Source organism: Cupressus sempervirens, chromosome 11 (genome assembly GCF_028749045.1).
Source record: "Cupressus sempervirens isolate cs-2001-9-10 chromosome 11, ASM2874904v1, whole genome shotgun sequence".
In the NCBI taxonomy this organism is placed as follows: domain Eukaryota; kingdom Viridiplantae; phylum Streptophyta; class Pinopsida; order Cupressales; family Cupressaceae; genus Cupressus; species Cupressus sempervirens.
In genome coordinates, this window is record NC_143128.1 from 819,162,866 (window position 1) to 819,179,994 (window position 17,129).

Here is a 17,129-nt window from a genome sequence, read left to right on the forward strand (position 1 = left end):
CCCTCTACTTTGACATTGGAGTCACTTGGAATACATGATAGATCTTCTGATGGGTCAGATTCACTTGAGCATTCTTCTACCTCTACTTTTGATGCAGAGAGTGATTCAGAGGACTCACCTCCTTCCTCTCCTAGTCATCATTTATAGGTTGATGATTCTCCTCTAGATTCTCCATCTTTCGGTCCACTTTGGGCTAGACAGACCTTGCAGTTTACAGGTGATTGGGTTGGGGATCCATCAGACACCAAGCAGACTCGTTCACAATTCCAGGATGCTCTACATATCTTCATTGCTACTACCTCAAATCCATAGTCCTTTCATGAGGCTTCTGTTATTTTTGAGTGGGATACAGCTATGTAGGAAGAGTATAGTTCCTTGATGAGGAACCACACTTGGGATCTTGTCCTTTTTCCTAAGGGAAGAAAACTTGTTCGATGCAAGTGGATCTATCGGACAAAATTTGCAAGCTTTGTTGGAGGTGCAGGATGCTACATCTTTTGGGGGGGCCTCTTCCTCTCACTTGGAGTCCTAATCTTCTTTGGGGAGTCTCTTTTCTCTCTCTTTTGGGGGAATTTTATGTACATGGGTACCTCATCAGGCTTGACTTGCCGGGACCCATTTCTACATTCACCTAAGCTTCGCTTATGGGGGGGTGTTAGTGTAGTTTTTTATTTTTCCTATTTTGATAGGTTTTTCCTACACTTTTAATAATCTCGCTTAGGTTAATAAAGCATGTCTTATTAGGTGAATGGTTGTGAGGTGTCACCTTCCTACATGTGAGCATCCATTAGCTATCTTGGGAAGATACTTTGCTATCTTTAGTCCAATAGATGGTTGCTCCTCATTGGTTGGTGTTGCCACCTCCTCCCTCTTCCTAGCCTATATAAGCATGCTACTTGGCTTGTATTTGTATCTCTTGTTTTTGCATCCTCTTAATGCTATTTTGCTTCTAGCATTTGCATTACTCTCTTGGAGACTAACTCTATGATGCTATTTTGATTTTGTATCATTTGCATTCATAGTTTAGATATTTACTCTTTGCACTAGTTTTCTGGGTTATTAATCTTTTCAGATTCTAACAAGAAGTTCATTACCTTAACTTTTATGATGCAAATAGTTTAAGATTTGGTAATGATGCACCATGTTTGATAAAGGGAAAAGGTTCCATCAAACTCACAGACAATATTTTATGTTGAAATGCTTACTATGCTAAAGGACTAAATTATAACTTGTTGAGTGTGTCACAATTAAAAAAAATTGGGATGTAAGGTTGAATTTGGAAACAAAATTGCCAAGATATATGACACAAATGGAAAACTGATTGAAAAAGGTGATCAAACTAGAAGTAATCTATTCTATCTTGATATAGAGGATACTACTTGTTTTGTTGCAAAATTTGATTATGTATGGCTTTGGCACAAGAGATTATGTCATGTTAACTTTGATAACTTGGTTAGTATTAGTAACATGAAGAAAGTTAGGGTTTTCCTAAGTTGAAAAAACTTGATAATATAGTGTGCAAACAATGTTAGCTAGGTAAAATGACAAAGTCAAGCATTAAGAGTAAAGCTTATACCTCTAAAGAAATATTAGAGATTGTTCATACAAACTTGTGTGGACCAATTGAAGTGCAAAGCTACAGAGGAGATAAGTACATGATGCTATTTGTTGATGATTATTCTAGGATGATTACAGTTATGTTTTTGAAACAAAAATCTAATGCTTTTCAAATGTTTAAGTGGTACTTGGCAAGAGTTGAGAAAGAAATAGGTAAAAGTCTGAAATTCTTGAGATTAGATAGAGGAGGAGGATTCAGATTAAATGAGTTTGAGATGTTTTTTAATGACAAAAGAATCAAAAGATAGATATATGTCCCTAAGACCCCTCCACAAAATGGGATTGTTGAAAGGAGAAATAGGTCTATAATGGACTATGCCAGAATACTTATGATGGAGAAGAATGTTTCTCTAAAATACATGAGAGAAGCTATAAGTAATACTATATATACCTTGAACTATGTGCAAATCAAAAAAGGTACTCATTCGACACCTTTTGAAAAATGGTATGGATATCCACCCAAAGTAAAATACTTTAAGGTATTTGGAAGGAAGTGTTAGATTCTTAAAGATGTTAAGAATGGAAAGCTTGATGCAAAAAGCGAAGAAGGTTTTAGCATGAATGTTGATGCTATGGGGGAGCATTGTAAAACATTGTTATGATTGTGTTTGTCATTGATGACAACATAGTAATTAGTTTGTAAAGACTGACAAAAAAATAGACATTGATCTTTGTATTAAGGACATTGCATTATGTATCTACTTATGCACAATTACCAGCACATAATATAGTATGTATTGGACACATGGGAAATGTGCAGAACTTGAATAAAAAAAGTATGGAAATTATTAATGATTTAAAGAGAATTGAATGGAAATAGAGCATTGGAAAATAGTTTCTATTATATAATTGATATAGTGCATATTATTTTAAATGAAGGGTTGCATAGTAAATTAAACGTAGTATACTAACCACTGATGACATCGGTGAGTGTGCAATACAGAAGTGGCACATGTGAAAGTTTATGTATAACTATGAGCCAACAACACTAATTAAATGTGCATTTCATTTAATTAACATATGATAAATTTAAAGCTAACTCAAGGATTTAATATTGAGTGTGGTATAAAGGAAAGATATTTTTTGAGTTTTAGATATCAAGATTGTGTTCAAGAAGAAGAGAATAATTTCAAATTTTGAAGCAGAAAAGTAGAATGATTTGCTAATGCTTGTAAGTGACCTTAAGGGTTACTATTGATGGACACTAAGTTTCAGATTTGATTGCATGATCTAAAGGTGAAGAATTCTAACATACTGGAAAGAGGAAGAAGCAAAAGATTGTTTCACATCTATTATTTTGAAAGAAATTGTACCAAGATAAATTGGATAGTGAGTTCATTGATATGATCCTAAAGTTGTTCACTTCCTTCTCCAACTCCTAATGGGTTTGAAATCTCCTAAAAAGGATTCAAGGTCTCCTAATATGGACTCTTTGTACTAAGTGTTGTAATAGACTCCTAACAAAATCCATCCTCTAACAAGTAATATTCATATTAGTACATCATTTTGTGGGCATCATTCCCATTGGGGTTTTCCCTTTGATCAAGGGTTTCTCTAGTCTACATATATGGTGTAATTGTGTATCCACATCTCTTTATGGTTACAATTTACTTTGATTGAATGGTTGAGATTGTATAAAAGGTTAAATTTTTTAGATTCTTATATAATTGATTCACCCCCCCTCTCAGTTATATTGGTAGACTACTATTTCTAACAATTGGTATTAGAGCATCAGGTCCTTGAAGGGAAGTTTAACAACTTTGGGAGATCCATGGTGAATTTTTTTAGGAAGAAAAGTCTTAGATTTGATGGCACAAACTATGATAGTTGGAAGGATAAAATGAAGACTCATCTCTTGTGCATGGGTCCAGGATATTGGGTTGTAACCAAGGCATCTAAGAATATTGCAAAAGAAGATAATCTTGAAACCTACACTGAGGAATAGAGAGAAGTATTTATGTGCAACATAAGGGAAAGAGATGCAATATTTTCAGCTCTACTTGAAGGTGAGTATAGTTAGGTAAAACAACTCAAAATATCTCATAAAATTTGGAAAACTTTAGAGGCTAATTATGAGGGTGATATACATGCAAAAATGGTTAGATTGTAAAATTTCTATTGCACATTCCAAGATGCTAGAATGATGGAAGATGAATCTATAAGAAGCTATGTTGGCCAAATATCTAAGATTGTTGTAGGAATCACATCTCTTGATGGAAATAAATATGATGATGAAGTGATATGGAAGATCTTGAAAAGTTTGACACCACCTTTCAAGATAGTAGCACAAATGATTTAGCTGATGATACCTTGTACAACTAGTTTCACAAAGAAAAATTGCTTGGTAGATTGGAAGCTGCATAATTTGATCTGAAACCATCTAGAGAATTAGCAAAGGTTGAGAAAATATCTAGTGCACTAAATATAAAACTTGGTTTAGCAAAGAACACAAAAGAGCAGGGAGATATTGCTAGCAACAGCAATGTTCAATATAATTGTCCAATTATGTGTTATCTTTGATGTTACACAAAGGTCATATAAGTTATTAGTTAGAGTCTACTGAGCTTAGTTGGTCAGCAAAGAAAATTTTAGAGTCTACCAAGTATTTCTAGAAATTACTTTGTGCAAATAGTTCCTACCGAGCTAACTCGGGCGTCAAAGGATTTTGTGGCAAAAGTCAGTGTTAATCGAGCTCACATGGTTAACAAAGGAAAGTTAGTGTTTATTGAGTTCACTCGGTCTCCAAAGGATTTTGCAGAGTTCACAGTATTAACCAAGCGTCTATTGGTTAACACAGGAAATCAGTTTAGGAATAGTGTTTACCGAGTAGGGTTGGTCAATGAAGTATTTTTTTATTTTGGAAAATAAATTTTAAATGTTTCATGTAATTATTGTAGCTAACTGATGCAATAATTATTGGTAATTGTAACTTATAAATGAGCCTACTTGAAAATTTGTAAGGTATATATGAAAGATCAAGTTGAGAATTCTAAAGTGTGATGAGTGAGCATGCAAGTGTATTGATTGAAGAAGAAAGTGTGAGAAAACCTTGAAGGATGGTTAGATATCCTTTAGGAGTAGCAAAGTTTTATTTGATTAGGAAGGATCTAGTGAAGTAGAACAAAGATCTATATCAGCAATTCGGTTGCATCTCATTTAGGTCATTTCATTGATACATTTTTATCATTGTAGCAATGATTCCTAAATCTCTTAATAGAGTTGGTCTAACAACCATTTGTAAATCCTCTAACAAGGTGATAGTTCTATTGAATTGTTGAAAAGACTTCTAGCAAGACCACTCCTAATAGGGTGATTAAATCCTTTAACAAGGTCACACCTAATATTGTATTTTGTAATCTTTAACCAGGTTGGGTCCTAATAGGGCTCACTTCAGAAGAGTGAAAATTAGTAGCTAGTTACTTGGTGGTTTTTTCCATATTGGGTTTCCATGTTAAATCTGGTGTCTCATGTGTTCATGTTATTTCTTTTATGGTTGCATGTTAATCACTATAAATGTTTAAAGACTAGTAATAAGTTAACACACACTGCATCTGCCTAGTTACGACATTTTCCTATATGTTTGCTAAGTATTAGTAGTAACTAGTTTATCAAACATCTAAGGGATATGTGCATTTGTTTTTGTGGTAACTAATTCATCTCCCCACGCCCACCCCCCACTCCCCTTAGTTACTCCATCTATATTTCCAAAAATTGGTATTAGAGCTTTTGGTGCTTGCAAGAAGGATTTCAAGGATCTAAGCTAAAGATCAAGATGTCTTACAAGAGAGAAATTCCAAGGCTTACCAGGGATAAATTTTTAGCATGGCAGGGACTGATGAGACTTCATCTAGCTTCCATTGGAGATACATGATTGAAATACCTTGATCAAGAATACACAACTCCTTCTGGTACACTATCTATTAATTAAATTGCTAAGAAGAAGACTCATAACACCATGATGATTAGACATTGCATCTACCCTAAGCTATGAAGAATTTGATGATATCAAGGACTACAAAACTACCTTTGAAATGTGGAACAAGCTAAAAGATATCTATGAAGGTAATGAAAATGTGAGGAGAGCTAAAGTAGAGAGTCTAAGAGGACAATTTTATTAGATGAGAATGAGAGAGAATGAAAACATTGCCAAATATGTTGAAAGAGTCAAAGCAAGTGTCAGTGCAATCAAAGCTTCTGGAGGAGATATCAAAGAGGAAATAGTCGTAACTAAAGTTCTTAGAATATTACTTCCCATTTATGCAATTAAAGTATCTACAATTCAAGAAAGAAGATGTGAAGCAAATCGTAAGATAAATATGGAGGCCATAGTAGGAATATTGACTTTATTTGAGCTAGATAACTATGAAAATTATTTCTAGCTTCCAAGAACATTGAATCAACATTTGAAATCAAGCTTTCACTCAAGGAAAAGGACAAGAAGATAAATGATTCTCAGTTAGAAAATAAAGAACAATCAAAAGAAAGTTTTGACAGTAATCTTGAAGTAGTTGAAGCTCTACTTGCAAGGAAATATTCTAGAGGGAAAGGAAAATACAAAGGTAAATTTCCCTTAATCTATTTTTCATGTGAAGAAATTGGTCATATTGTAGCTAGGTGCCCAAACAAGCAAAGAAATGATGAGAAGAAAGGTCATAAGTGTAATGGCAAGAAAGATTTCAAATCATTCAAGGACAAATGTAAGAAAATATGTTTTATAGCTAAGGACTCTAAGGATTCTAATAATAGTGAAGATGAATTTGATAATGATGAGGAAGATAAGATGTCACTTATCTCTCATGTGAGTAAAAATGATACATTGTGTTCGTGTTTGAAAATGTTGTAGGTTTCCAATTACCTTGATGAGAACAAAACATATCTAGGGGCAGCTAACTCCCATTTTTGACATATCCTTTCAGACACCAAGCCAACTATAAGGCTAGACCCTTCTTCTACTTCAGGGTCTACAAAACCTAGGTATGGGAACCACAGATCCCATTAATATGGTACCTATGCAAAACATATCCCTAGATCTAACAATGTAGATAAAAACCCCTTATATCTCCTAATAACTCATGTATTGACATAGATCTATAGTAGCAAATTGCAAATCTAAGAAATTCATAAGATGAGTGAGGGTTAGACTATTCTAGCTCTTCAACATAAAATGTAAAGATGATTTGAATTTTGATTTGATCTGATGTGGGTGGGGAAAGTGGATGAAAACTAGGTATGAACAAAAAACTTATGATCTTGTAACAGATCAGTGCCTCATCCATTGAGCAATTCATGAATCTCCCTCATGCATTTTGGATAACTAGAACACATATCTTATGCCAAGACTCCAGATCTATCCATTTACCTTGTAAATTAGATATCAATGTTTGATCTAAATCTCATTCTTACCTGATATCCTCCTCAATAAACCTACAACCTTGTTGATTTCCCTAAAGCATTTACATAATTCCTTGCATTACAAGAAATAATGAAGCAACATACAGCCTCAAGGGACTACAACTATGATCTAGGCTCTTTGTTCAAAGATCATAAAACATCACAAATCATTGAGAAAGTAGACAAGATTTAAACTAAACCTCAACATTTTTTGTTTTTTGTATTGATTTCCTTGAAATAATACATAAAAATGCATGAAATTAACTCATAAAGAACCTAATAAACTAGACTATACAATGAACAAATGCTATCATACAATAGAGAAAATGGCAAGAATGAGAAACTGATGGGATGGGAAGGGGGTATCATAGCCAAAGCAAAGCTTCATGTTCTAGAACCAAAACATCCCAAATCTTCCATTTAGACTTCATCAATTCTAGGGCCAATTCTACTAAATGTCTTCATTGTAGAGAAACTTTCCAAAATTCCAACCCTTACAAAAGAGAAGAAGAAAGCATAAATAGAAAGGAAGCAATTCCCGAATCTATTATGCAACTGACATGTGTCCCTTCAGAATTTTCCCTCAAGAAGCTAAAAAGAATCTCTCCACCTTCTCTCATCAACTTCTAATCATATCCTTTCTATTTTGCCTATCCAAATGCAAAGTAACTCAGCAACAGACAAATATCTACTAACTAAACTCAGATATGTGCCAATTGATCAATTTTTAGCCAAAACACCACAAATACTCAAAATAACTTGATACAAGAGTCACTGAATGTGTTTTAAGTGTTTTTCCACTAAATTTTACAACTGGTGACTCTGAGAGAAAACCTTATGTAGCATGAACTAGTGGCATTCTGTGCAAAAACTAACTCTATATTTGGAAAATTTAGTTTCTCCCAGTTTTCGTGATATATTATATCACATATTTTGCTTACCAGGAACCTCCAAAAAGCCAATTTTAAACTTATTTTATTTTTTTCTCACCCCCTTCAATTTTGAGGTCAACCCAAGCTTAACTAGGCACCACATGGTGGCCTCTGATTGGTTGACCCCTGCAATCGAGTGCCACATGTCATGATCTTATTGGCCCACTTGTTGCATCTGGCATGTCACCATTGAGTGGGGCCCACTGACATGTGTCAGTCACTCGCTTACCCACATTACTTAACTAGTGTACATCTTCAAAATGTGGGATTATGCACACCATTTGATCTGGAAACATGTTGCAATCTAGGACCTCCATCTAAAACTGCTTGTGACTGCCACTTCACTGCCAGTCAAGACCCATTGCCATGTGGCAAACTCCAATTGGCCGTCCACAAGCTGGGCCCACCATGCGTACACAGATTTCCAAAATGCCTCATGTCTTAAGACATGTTAGCGTAGGTGTGTAATTGTATTTAAAGTGTAAAAAGACCCCCGCCCACTCAATGTGGGACAAAACATTTTCATGGTTTTTCTTTTGACTGTGAATTTCTTCTATGAAGACATGGACACCCTCTAAATTTCTTGCATGCATCCTTTTAACTAAAACAATTTAGGGGCAAATTTCTTGTTAATCAAATGGTGCAACATGTATTACTCAGTTCATGAGAAAGTCGGGCACTTTTTTTTTTCACAGTTAGTAATCTCTACTTTATAAGTAGTAGTAACACTTTGACGTATCCTCCTTTGTACTTCTACCCCTACTATTCCACTTATAGAACTCATTCCTACTATAGACAGAGTGGAGAAAACATTGCCTTATATGTTAAAATATCCTCCAGTAGAAAGGGCTTCTTATTGTATATGTTGAATGTTTATTTATCATAAACATTAGTGCATTTTAAAAAAAATGTTTAACTAGATAACTTGGGTACTTTTAAAAAAATGATGGCCTCATTGTACAACCATATGGTTTATTATTCTTAAAACATATATTGTGCTATTTAAATGATAAGTTCTTAAAACTTTCTAGCATTAAAAACTGTCTAAAAAGTCCCATCAACATATATTGTGTCTTGAAATGAAAATGCCCTTTCCTAAAAGCATTGCATATCATGCCATAGAGAGCTCAATCACCACCCATTTCTCTCTATTGCCAATGTAGCAAAATAGGAAGAAGACTATAGTTCATTCTTACAATATCTTCTTTAATCTGCAAACTAAAAACTTGTGACTAGGAAGAAAACACCTTTTCTGAATAACACATTGGCCATGACCACTTTTAGTCAATTCTACAAATTGTGAATTTGTGTCTGGAGGCCTGCTAGGTGGCCTTAAAAACTAATCCAATCAAGTAACCAGGACATGAAAATCGACATGAGTGTTCAATTCTATATGCTCTACCATAATAAAAAAATTTAGCCTATGAAAAATTCCCGGTCAAAAGATTTTAATTGTTGAACATCCATACTTCAATTATTTTGCAAGCAAACAGTGTTAAAAAACATAAATTGGGCTCGGGTTCGGCATTATAAACTAGGTTATTGATCACCTGGGGTTCTAAAAACTAGAGTATAGGTTCTTTTCCATTCAAAGGATAAGAATGCATAATTAGGGCTTATTAAAAAAAATGGGATGAATTTGGAAAATTTCTTAAAATAGGCACTTGAGATTTTTTAACTGGCAAATGTGTCAAAAAATAATTTTTGTAAATGGACAAACATAAGAAAGTATGCATATGGATTCATCATGACTTGGGAATTGACATACTTCAAGGATTTCCAAGACACAACATGATGATTTGATCCATTTAGGCTTACCAATCACAATATTAAAGTTATAAAGTGTCAAATAGGGGTATGAATCAATCTGGATACCTTAGCTGTAACAAAACAATGTAAACTGGGTTTTTAATCATGTTAGCAAATTGGTCAAATGGATTCGTCATGATCTCAAAATTGGAAAATATGAAGTGTCTAACCACTAGAACACAATTAAAAAATAATTTCTTTATTTGGCTCAACTGAGTCAAAGATATAATTGGTCGAATAGGGTTTCCTAGAATTGTGAATAACTACACATGCACGAAATAGTAAATGACCAACTTTGAGGGGTTCGAAACCTAGTCAAAAAAATTCAAAATGGGCTAAAAATTGGAACATCTATTCTTTGATGTGCATACCAAACATCTCCAAAGTGGTGGGTCATGAAACATTCCTAGATAGAAGATATTCAAAGACAAATTGGGCCTCCTGTCGCTGTTTGACACTTGGGCAGAAATGCGAGTTTTTTACTAGCTCAAAATCGGACTTCACCAAATGATTTGGGATGGAAAAATAACATTGTGGATCACATGCATATTTCAAATGAAAGGTGTTAAGCCACTCAAGCACCATCTAGGCCTGAAATCGACAAGCGATTACATATGCATAAAAAGCACTTTAGGGCATGATTTTTCAAATATGTGATCGAAAATTGACCATGCAATTTTTAGTCCCAACACATGGATCATATATAGTGGTTGTTCTCATCATATTATTTCTGACAAAACTAAGTTTGAACATTTTGAAGACTATGATGGTGGTAGTGTAAGGTTTGGAAATAATGAACCTTGTTGCATAAAAGGAAGAGGCTGAAGCTTATTAACCAAAGAACTTGTATTTGATAATGCCTATTGGGCTAAAGGAATAAAACATAATCTGTTGAGTGTAGCACAACTAATCAATATTGGATTCAAGGTGGAATTCATGTATGGCAAAGAAAGACTACTAGATAATAAAGGAAACTTGATTGGATCAGGCATAGAAACAAAAGGTAACTTGTTTTATCTTAATCTTGGTGAGTGCTCATGCTTTATTTCTCAAATTAAGGAAAGTTGGTTATGGCACAAAAGGTTATGTCATGTAAATTTTGATAACATGGTAAAGGTAAGAAAACTCAAGAAAGTAAGAGGTATTCCTAGTTTGAAGAAACCTAATGTTGGTCTATGCAAGAATTGTCAGATTGGTAAAATGGGAAAGACTAGTTTTAAAAGAAAAAGCTATCAGTCTGAAGATATTTTGGAAATTGTGCATACTAATTTGTGTGGACCTATTTGAATTAAGAGCTATATTGGAGAAAAGTTCTTTATTCTTTTTTTGATGACTACTCTAGAATGATGATTGTTATGTATTAGAGAGAGAAGTTAGAAGCATTTGAGAAATTCAAATGGTATTTGGCTAGAGTAGAAAAGGAAACAAGGAAAAGATTGAAATGTTTGAGATCATAAAAAGGTGGTGGATTCATCTCCCATGAATTAAATAAATTTTGCATTGAAAGAAGAATCAAAAGACAGATATCAATCCCTAGAACTCTCGAGAAAAATGGAATAGTTGAAAGGAGGAACAGATCCATCATGGATTGTGCAAGAACTCTAATGATTGAAAAGAACATTGCTATACAATGTTGGAAGGAAGCTATCAACACTATAGTTCATACCCTTAATTGAGTATAGTTGAAGAAGGACTCATTCAAAACTCCCTATGAGTTATGGTATGGATATAAACCCAATGTAAGTTACCTAAAAGTATTTGGAAGTAAATGTTACATTTAGTAAGAATCTAGAAAAGGAAAATTTGATGTGAAGGGTGATTAAGGTATATTTTTGGGATATTCTTGCAAGAGTAAGGAATATAGATGTTTGAATTTTTCTAGTCACAAAATAATAGAAAGTGCACATGTGAAAGTTGATGGGTTTACAGAAAGGGCTGAAGAAGAAAGCAAAAGGGAATCAGAAGATCACAAAAGATTTGTTTTCATTGAACCTGATATAGTGCTAGATATATTTGTCAATCAGGAGATTTCTACTCCTAAGTCTTTAGTCATTGAGTTGCAAGAAGTTCCAACCGAGTCACAAGGACCGAAGTCATAGTTTGAAGCTACTAAGCCAATGCCTACTGAGCCAGAGCAGCCAAAACCTGAAGTTGAAGTGCAAAACGATGACAATGCAATTCATTTAAGAGGCAAGGAAACTATATTGGCCAAGTATGTTAGGAGACATCATGCACCAGATCAGATTATTGGAGACAAATATGAAGGTACTATGACAAGAAGTAAGCTAAAAAGTACTTGTTTACTTGCTAATTTTGAACTTAGAAATGTCAAAGATGCATTCAAAAATGAAAGTTAGATTGAAGCTATGAACGAAGAGATAGAAAAAATAGAGAAGAACAAAATTTGGACTCTTGTACCTAGGCCTAAAGATAAAAATGTGATTGGAACAAAGTGGGTATTCAGGAATAAGTTGAATGAAGATGGTAAGGTATCAAGAAATAGAGCTAGATTGGTATGTAAAGGCTACTCTCAAGAAGAAGGAAATGATTATGGAGAAAATTTTCCTCCTATTACAAGATTGAAAGGTGTCAAGACCTTATTAACATATGCAGCATACAAAGGATTTAAGGTATATCAGATGGATGTCAAATTTGCATTTCCCAATGGTATTCTTGATGAAGAAGTCTATGTTAAGTAGACTAAAGGTTTTGTTGATCCAGACAAAAAATATATGGTCTACAAATTACACAAACCATTGTATGGTCTAAAACAAGCCCCTAGAGTATGGTATGAGAGATTGCATAACTATCTTATTCAGAATGATTTTCAGAGAACTAATGATAACAATAGCTTGTACATTAAGGAAGGACCAGATCACAAGATTGTTTTGGTAGAAATATTTGTGGATGATACTTTGTCTATAGGAAATGATGATCTATGCAAAGGTTTTTCAGAACAAATGAACAAAAAATTTGAAATGTCTATGTTTGGTGAGATTAAATTCTTTGTTGGTCTTCAAATACAATAGAGCAAGAATGGTATCTACATCACTCAGTCCAAATACATCAAGGAGATACTAAAGAAGTTTGGTATGGAAGATTGTAAACTAGTTGGAACACCCATGTGTAGTGGACTAAAGCTTAACAAAGATGATGATTCAAAGGAGGTAGATTAGACCTTATATAGATCAATGATTGGAAAGTTACAATATGTGGTTCATACAAGACCTGATATTGCTCTTGCTATTGGTATAGTAGCAAGATTTTCAGCAAAACCCAGAAAAAATCATATGATGGTAATCAAAAGGATCTTGAGGGACCTCAAAGGAACTAAAGATTATGGGTTGTGGTATAAATTGGGAGGAAATTTGGACTTGAAAGTGTTTACTAATGCTGATTGGGCAGGAAACATTGATGATAGAAAGAGTACAAATGGTGAAGCATTCCTTCTTGGCAAAAGACTGATATCTTGGAGAACCAAAAAGAAAAATTGCACATCCCAATCTACAACAAAGGTAGAGTATGTTGTAGTAGCAGTGAATTGTTCTAATATTGTTTGGTTTAAAAAGTTGTTGGTAGGCATGAAGGTTGAGATCAAAGAACTTGTTGTTATGTTTTGTGAAAATACAAGTGCAATTAACATATCAAAGAATCCAGTAATGCATTCCAAAACTAAGCACATTACCATAAAGTATCACTTTATTAGAGAATTGGTGTAGGATAAGGAGATTAGATTGGAATATGTCCATACAATAGAAAAGATTGCTGACATATTCACTAAGCCATTACTTAAGGATGCATTCTTGTATCTAAGAGGTAAGTTAGGGGTCATTCCCCTATTTGAAGCTCACTAAAATAAAGTTTTAGTGATGCATCAATAGGAACCAAGTTGAAGATCTATTAGTTTATGCAACATAGTCATGGGAACATTGCATATGAATTAGTACTTAAGGTACATTGATACTCATTTAGTATGTGTTGTCTTTGGCATGTGTGGTCAAAGAGGGAGAGTTTACTTTCATATCTTTCTAAAATTTGAATTTTTTTAAGGGAGAATTTGTTGTCAAGACAAGAGGCTATGTAATTCCTTCATAGAGGGAGATTATTACATTAGAGAAGTTTATGGCATAAAATCTAAGAGGGAGAAATTTTTTTATCAAAGAAAGACTTGTGTGCAAATTTCATTGTGCTATGATATGTTGTGTTTCCATTAATGCCAAAGAGGGAGATTGTTGGATACAATTGTCCAATTGTGTGTTGTCTTTGATGTTACATAAATTTCATATCAGTTATTAGTCAAAGTCTACCAAGCTCAGTTGGTCGCCAAAGAAAATTTTAGAATCTACCAAGCATTCCTGAAAAATTACTTTATGGAAACAATTTCTACCAAGCTAACTCGAGCATCAAAGGATTTTGTGGCAAAAGTTAGTGTTAACTGAGCTGACATGATTAACAAAGGAAAGTCGGTGTTTACCAAGTTCACTTGGTCTCCAAAGGATTTTGCAGAGTTTGCAGTGTTAACCGAGCCTCTATTAGTTAACATAGGAAATTAGTTTAGGAATAGTGTTTACCGAGAAGGGTCGACCAATGAAGGATTTTTTTGTTTTAGAAAATAAAGTTTAAATGTTTCATGTAATTATTATAAATAACTGATACAATAATTATTGGTAATTGTAACTTGTAAATGAGACAACTTGACAATTTGTAAGGTATATATGAAAGATCAAGTTGAGAATTCTAAAGTGTGATGAGTGAGCATGCAAGTGTATTGATTGAAGAAGAAAGTGTGAGAAAACTTTGAAGGATGGTTAGATATCCTTGAGGAGTAGCAAAGTTTTATTTGATAAGGAAGGATCTAGTGAAGTAAAACAGAGATCTGTATCAATAATTTAGTTGCATCTCATTTAGGTCATTTCATTGTTAATTTCTTATCATTGTAATAGTGATTGCTAAATCTCTTAATAGAGTTGGTCTAACAACCATTTGTAAATCCTCTAACAAGGTGATAGTTATATTGAATTGTTCTAAAGACCTCTAGTGAGGCCACTCCTAATAGGGTGATTAAATCCTTTAATAAGGTCACACCTAATAGTCTGTTTTGTAACCTTTAATCAGGTTGGCTCCTAACAGGGCTCACTTTAGAAGAGTGAAAATAAATAGCTAGTTACTTGGTGATTTTTTCCATATAGGGTTTCCATGTTAAATTTGGTTCTCATGTGTTCATGTTATTTCTTTTATGGTTGCATGTTAATCACTGTGAATGTTTAAAGATCAGTAATAAGTTAACATACACTACATCTATTGAGTTACAATATTTTCCTATATGTTTACCAAGTATCAGTAGTGACTATTTTATCAGACATCTAAGGGATCTATGGATTTTTTTTTGTGGTAATTGATTCACCCCCCCACCCCCCACCAGTTACTCCATCTATATTTCCAATAAGTCTATTGAGGAAAAGATCCAAGAAGGAGTGGCTCTTCTTGTTGAAAGAGAAAAAGATGGTAAGAATATCTTTAAATGTTGGACATGTAATGAATATGGTCATTATGAATCTAAGTGTCCTAAAAGAGAGAAAGTATAAGAGAAGATTCAAGTCTACAAGACCTAGAAATTGTTTATATGCTAATGAAGAAGAATCAAATCAAAACTTGAGTGAAGATGAATTAGAATCTGTAGCTGTAAAGGAGGATGATATTGACAAAGAAATTAGAGAAGAAAGTGATATAATCTCACAAGTTGAAAAGAAACATTGGATCATTGATAGTGGTTATTCACATCACATGACTGGTGATATGAGAAAGTTTTTCAAATTCAAAAGCCATGATGGAGGAATTGTTAGAGTAGAGAACAATGTAGCCTATCACATTACAAAAATTGGATCTATCACACTAGATGGTAAAACATACACTGATGATGTTTATTTTGTTGATGGACTGAAGCATAACCTATTGAGTGTTGGATAGCTTATGGACAAAGGTTACCAATTATAGTTTGGTAATGATACATGCATTATCAAAAACAAGGAAGGAAAACTACTTGGTACTAGCACAAGAACCAAAGGTAATGTATTTCAGTTAAACTCCATTGTAATAACATGTTTGGTAGCTAAGATTGATAATAGTTGGTTATGTTATAGAAGATTTTGTCACATCAACTTTGATAACATTGTGAAAGCTAGTAATACATTTTCTGTGAGATATTTACCTAAGATCACTAAACCCATTGACATTGTTTGTGAGGAATGTGTTTTGGCTAAGTAGAAAAGAGTCTCATTTCCTAGCAAGTAATTTTATACTACAAAAAAGCTAGAATTGGTTCATACAGATCTAAGTGGTCCTACAAGAACAAGAGGATTCTATGGAGAAAGGTACTTGATGATTTTACTAGAATGATGTGGATAGCTTTTCTTAAAGAAAAATTAGAGGCATTTGAGAAATTCAAGATATTCAAGAATAAAGTTGAGATTAAATATGGAGTTATAATCAAGAGCCTAAGAGCTGATAGAGGAGAAGAATTGACTTCTAGAGAATTCAATATCTATTGTGAAGAGCATGGTATCAGGAGACAACTATCTTCACCCCATACACCTGAGTAGAATGGGATTGTTGAAAGAAGAAAAAAATCAATTTTTGAAGCAAAAAGAGCTATGTTATTTGAGAATGATGTACCAAAAACCTTTTGGAGAGAAGTAGTCAATACAACAGTATACACACTGAATAGGGTGCAGATTAGGAAAGGTATATTGAACAAAACACCTTATGAGCTATGGGTTGGTCAATCACCATCAGTCAAATACTTTAGGATATTTGGAAGCAAATGTTACATCAAAAGAGATGATGATATCGGTAAGTTTTATCCAAGGAGTGATGAAGGTTTGTTTCTTGGCTATTCATTATAAAGTAAAACTTATAGATGTTTCAACTATAGAACAAAAACTATAGTAGGGTGTGCAAATGTTAAAATTGATGAAAATTTTTGCACTAAGGAAAAGATGATGGATTATAACTCTGATGGAGATTATTATTCTAGGATGACCAATAGAGGCAATGAACTAGTTCACAAAACTAAAAATGATTTGCAAAATAATGTGCAAACTGAAGTAGTAAGAGAAGACTAGAGCACAATTTATGAAATAAGAGTTGAAGCAACAACTCCTACCCCAAATAGGAATTTCATTAGAAATCATCCTATTGATTAGATAATAGAAAGTAAAGAAAAGGGAGTAATGACAAGAAGTTGTTGGAATATTCAAATGGGAAGAGTACTATTGAGAGGGGGGTGAATCAGAAGTAACCAATTGTTATCCTTTCAAACCCTTAATAACATATAACTTAAATTAACATGTATCAAAGTAAACAAACATAAAATGAGAGCAT